This window comes from Corapipo altera, unplaced genomic scaffold, assembly GCF_003945725.1.
Source record: "Corapipo altera isolate COAL_440 unplaced genomic scaffold, ASM394572v1 23, whole genome shotgun sequence".
NCBI lineage: Eukaryota > Metazoa > Chordata > Aves > Passeriformes > Pipridae > Corapipo > Corapipo altera.
Window position 1 is genome coordinate 19,168,037 of NW_020884878.1, and position 6,000 is coordinate 19,174,036.

Below are 6,000 nucleotides of genomic sequence, written 5' to 3' on the forward strand. Positions count from 1 at the left end.
AAGCACATCTGCTTCAGCTTCAAGGGGAAGCAGCTCCCTGTTCCTCCTCTTCTTAGCTTTTCTACCTCTGGGGTAGTCCATCAGGCCAAATGGCTGCTGCTTTCCTGTGAAGGGGAGGTTCTTCTGGTCTCTGGAGAAGGCTCTGCAGTGGCTGGTGCATTGTGGCACAGCAAGGGCTGGGAACTGCCTCTGAAAATTGTGGGATCTGTCCAGGATGGCCACAGGTGCTTTAGACTGCATACTTTGGAAATCCTGGTTTAAAGTCTTGGCCTGCCAAAAGATTGGGACTGCTGCAGGTGCTGAATATTACACCTTCCCTGAGCAAACCAGAGGCACCTCCACTGTGATGGCAGGATTGATGAGGCTGTCTACTATTAGAATGGCAAGGTGGTCATGTACTGACCTGGTATTTCAGATATTCCCAGCCACTATTTTAAAGCAACTCATGACTTCACAGTGAAGGAAATGGTTCCTAAGAGGCGAATGAAGACTGCCAGGGCACTGTAGTGGCTGGCTATTCCCTAAGGGACAGGGAGCTGGGAGCCAAATTTTATAACACAGTCATTGGAGCAGGATCCCTCCAGCCAGGGTCCTGTCACACTGTACCTGACCCTCCAGGTCTTTCCTAACAACCTTGAGCAGCCAGCTTCACTCTTAGAAGGTGGGGAGGTTGTGCTACAAGCCTTGTGAGGGTCATCTCAAGCAATTCTACCATATCAAACCTTGGTTGTGTCTTTGCATTAGCAGATAGGTACAGAGGGGTGGGTTCTTTGGATGTGCTAGCTCATGCAGTACTGACACAGAGCCCAACTTGACAAGCCCAGCAGAGCTTATCAGCCTGAGATCCACTCTACAGTACATGTCACCTCTATCATTTTGTGCCTCCTCGACTGGTGATTGGAAGTAGTTCATACAAAGTTAATGCTCCAACCACTGCCAGGCTATAGAGGTATAGACATGGGTTCTTTGCTGATGTATACTGAGTTTCTTGGTGTTTTCATTGCTTTGCTCCAAACGCTTCATCACCTGCCCCCTGGGGTTTTCTTGTGGGTTTTGAAGTGGAATGTCACCCAACGGTACTACATACTCCCTCATCTCTGTTTTTCATGGGGGTGCTGGAGGGCACTCCATTCTCCTGATCGTGTCTTCAAAGCTGTGAGGGCAGCTCTGTCTGCCTCTGCCAAATCTTTGTGAGTATCTGGTGACTGAACTGCAAAACTCAGTCCGTGGCTGTCTGCTTTTCAATAGGCCATCTCTCATTCCTCTTGGCCTCTCTGCAAGCTTTTGTGATTAGGAAACTGAACATATATATCAGTACTTACTTATATTTCAATACCTGTGTGACTAATCTCTGGCAATATTTCAACCAGAAGAAATTCTGTCTTTATTTGAGCTTTTCTCATCTAAATGGCTCAGATGGTCTCCTGGGGAGAGGAACCTTAGAAACCTCAGGTCCTCTCATAGGTTTCTGATTCAGCTCATTGTTTGCCTTCTTCCACAATTATTCTGCATTATCCTTGATGCCGAACTTTTCCACTTCTCCCATTGCTGTTTGCAAATCTGTCCCTCATCCAGGGCACACATATTGGGCTGATTTGTTTCTTCATTCAGTCTTGACTTTACTCCAGCCTTCTTCTGTGTCCTTCGACAACCTGAATCCCAGAAGCAATGTCTGTCATTACCTCCTCAGTCTGCAGAAAAATATCACTTTTCCTCCATTTCTATCACATTTCTGTCAGCATAGGATTCAAAGCTGTCTTTCTCTTTGTCTAGACAGACTTCAGTGGATTCAGTGGATAAAAGTGGCTTATAAAAAAGGAGAGCAACTTTTTACGTGGGCAAACAGTGATAGGACAAGGGCGAATGGTTTTAAACTGAAAGAGGATAAATTTAGATTAGATGTTAGGAAGAAATTCTTTATCCAGAGGGTAGTGGGGTACTGGAACAGGTTGGCCAGAGAAGTGGTGGATGCCTCATCCTGGAAGTGTTCATGCCCAGGTTGGACGGGGCTCTGAGCAACCTGATCTAGTTGGTGGTATCCCTGCTCATGGCAGGGGCTTGAAAATAGATGATCTTTAAGGGCCCTTCCAACTCAAACCATTCTATGATTCTATGATGATTCACACTGATAGGTCACAGACTTGTTCTCCCTGTGCTCTTCCATCTCCTCTACAATGGCTTTTGGGTTCTTCCAGCACAGTGTCAGTTATCTTGCTCTCCTCTGCCTGTTCTGAGAGTGAAAGTGGCCATGCGGCTCCTGGCTGTCTCCTTTCAAATCCTATATAGGGAAAAGTACTTTGAATAAAAGTATCTCTCAGTATGTTTCTATCTTAGCTGTGTTCTTAAACTTTGGGGAGCACTAGTGATCAACTGAAGTTGCAGTCCCTTGACAGTTTCACATTATCTTTCCACCATATGTTGTACTGTAGATACAGGACATGATAACACTAATACGATAAGAAGAGACACTTGCTGTATTAATAAAAACTGCTGAGACACAAAGACTGACCAGAGCTACCTGCCCATAGATGTTGTAAATTCTGTCTGTCACACAAAGTCTTCAAATCAAGGCTGAAAGTTTTTAAGAGGTGATCTATAACTCATCCAGAAGCTATTGGCCTGACACATAAATTATTTGGTCAAGTTTTATAGCCTATTTTATGTTGAAGTTCAGGCTAGAAGGTTGTAATGTTCCCTTCAGGGCCTAAAATCTTGAACTCTATGGAGCTCGCAGTGTCTGATGGGTATGTTCTATCTACAGGAAAGCCTTCCCATAGAAGAAGCTTCTGAGGTCAAGTGTCCTGTTGAACATATCCTTTTCTTTACATGTCAGTATATTGATCTCTAAATAATCAAAGATACAAAGCACACGATGACAGGAGATTATGGTACTGTCATACCCATGGCTAAAAGCTCTCAGCTGCTGACTGAGTTATTGCAGCCCTGAGCAGCTTGGTCTGTAGCAAGGCTGTAGGAGAAACTCTTTAGCAGTTAGGAAAGTGTTAGGACACGATGCCTATCCTCTATAGGGCAGGCATTAGGATAGGATGCCTATCTTGGAGAAAAATCGCTGGATAGGTTTAAGGATGGGTTACACAAACATCTTGCTTGATTGGTTTGTCTATAGTGAATCCCATTTGCAGCTAGGAAAGGACTAGGGGGTCTGCCAAGGTCCTTATGAGCTGAAATTGCTGTGTTTCTATGAATAAGAAGTCAAGATGTCAAGAACATTGCTTATTCCACTGCCATTCAGAAGACAGAAGTCTTCTACTAAGGGTGAAGTCTAACAATTAAATTTGGGAAGACGAGTGGCTTTTTTTCCCAGAGGAAGCAATCTTGTTTTCCAGATCCTAATCATTAACTAAAGAAAAAAATATCTTGCCCATAAAACATCAATAATCTTAAAATTACAAAGTGAACATAAAATGATGCCAGGGAATCTAAGCAGCCTGAAGCTCTTATGCTGTCCATAACTGCTCTTACTCTTGTCACATATTGCTAGTGGAGACATTTCCAATTCCACTGTCTCATTTGTCACTTTGGAAACAAGTTTGCATTTCATGCATGTAAGGAGAAGTCTGAGCAGGTAAAGGTGTGCTCTATGGATTTAGCAGATGTCCTTCATGAAGTTGGTTGCAAGGGAACTTCGTGTCTTCCCAGCTTTGGCAAATGTGCTTGCTTACAACCCATTGCAAATGGCACCTTGCCTGGGAGTGTGCTGTGGGCTGTATCACTTGGCAGAAGTACCCCGGTGGAATTTTTCTTCCACTGCACATATAAATTGGTTTGGGTTTCCAAAACTGGGGCACACAGACAATATCAAAATGATCTAATAAGGTAGTGGGACAAGCCGCAACCTTCTTCACCGCACCAGTGCCTGTGGAGAGCATGTGTGAGGAGGCAGAATGCTTCAGCAGCACCCACCTCAGCACCCATCAATAGATGTGGTGCTGCTCTTGCTCACAATCACGCCCCTGACACGGGGTCCTGACCCTCCTGAGGATCCAGAGCACAGGTCATGCCTGAAGCTGTTTCCCATGTGTGGGGTGTGAAGCCGTGGGAAGGGGCACTGGGACTGGTACACTGGGTCTGTCCAGGCAGGGGGCTTGGGAAGGCAGCGTGCCCCAGCAGTGGGAATGGGTTTCCTCTCTGCCTTGCCCCACTCATTTTGAGCTCCTCAGGTAGCAGAAAAGGAGAGGGAGCTCACATCTCCCAGACCTCTGCTCAGGGTTTCTGTGCTTAATGTCACCACTTGGGTGCAGCTCCTCCTCTAGCATGCACCAAGCTGAGTTTTCAGGTCCCAGAGGTGATTTTGTCCCCAGGTGGATTGAGCTCCTTGGGGACTGTCACCCTCAGCAGGGTGGTCCCATAGACAGATATCACCCAGATTCCAAGCTGGGCACACTGTCATGTCCAGTACGAACATGCTGCCACGACATGTTACAAATCCTGGAGCACAGGGGAATACAGCTGAATATTGTGAGTGACATAGAGACATCTCAGGCACGTGGCATCAGATGGGGCAGGAAAGCTGTGGCCAGAAGCAACGGTTTGAAGTTGTGGTGTAATTTCAGATGCATATGCATTTGGGGCCATTGTGCAGGACATGGGTAAAAACCACCTCAGGGAGATGCTGTCAGGAACAAAACTTCCTCACAGATACTCAGCACCACACCCTGCCTTTGGCTGTGTCCAGAGAGGCTGTGTAAGCCCCTGCGCACCAAGAAGGACCAAGACCATCCAGTGGCCTCCTTACTCAGAACCCTTTTAGGAATGATTTTAATTCGTGTAAATGAGTGTTTTTAATTTGTTATACTGGCCTTTATCTCTATTACCATCTCATTTGCTTTTAAACCTAGTTTCGCCATCCTGAGTGAATTCCATTTGATGCATTAGGAGTAATTCTCTTCCCAAAGGGTTAGACATTTTCTCTCCACATAAAAGTCGCTTATTTTGGATAAAGAGACGATTAGATTTATCTTTAATATTTTAATGGCAGCCAGGATTATTGGGTGGGCAGCCCTGGTTTCAGTTGTTGTTGGGGGATTAGACTCTAATAAACTCTTCAGATTGGGATTTTTTTTCTGTTTTTCACAAAGTACTTGTATTTATTTAAAAAATTCACTTCTTTTTGACTCATAAATTCCATTTGCTGTTTCCTATTAGTATTAAATCAAGTTGATTAAATTCATAGTGACTATTTGCACATATATCTTTTTAATTTTAACATCCACAACATAAAATCTTTAATGGTGCAATTTGAAGTACCTGCAACATACATTGCTGTTGCTGTTTAAACAGATGGAAATGAGGATCCAGAAGGAAGGGAGAGGGAGAGAAGAAGGGATGGAGAGATGGATGTTGAGAAGGGGGTAAGCTGACTACCCCCATCACATGTAATGTGAAAGATTTGGGGGTTTATAAGGAGATAAAATTTGGAAAAAAGCTCCCTCTCCTCAAAATCACCAGCATCTTCTTGGTGAGCAAAAGAAGTTTGCAGCCTGCCCATGGCCGCAAACTCAGCTCGCCTCGACAGCTCTTCCAGTGTCAGGAGCCAGGCAGGCCATGGAAGGTGGCATTTGCTCAGAGCAGATGCTTGTGGGGCCAGGCCGGTTCAAACCCAAAGAGAGGGCACCCCTCACCTCTCAGGGCTCCGCACCCTGCCTTGGCTGTCATGGATCCTAGTTTAGGCTAATCGTAAACTTGGTAATAGAATAAAATGTCAGCAAAGTAGAAATCAATAAGTGTTAATGCTCCAGGACTTTCACTGCTGGGCTCCCCTCTCGGGTTCCCCCCTCCCGCACCATCCTGTCCCTTTGATTTCAGTCCCTTCTCTAATCCCCACCTCATCAGCTCCGGGAAGGGCTGATCTGCAGCAGAAAATCCCTCATTCGGGGCAAAATCAGCTTAATTTGCAGCAATTTGTAGCAGGTCTTTGCTGGGATTTGAGTCTCAAAATTATTCCGCGGGTGGGGGCTGCAGCCCCTTGCAATATGGGCA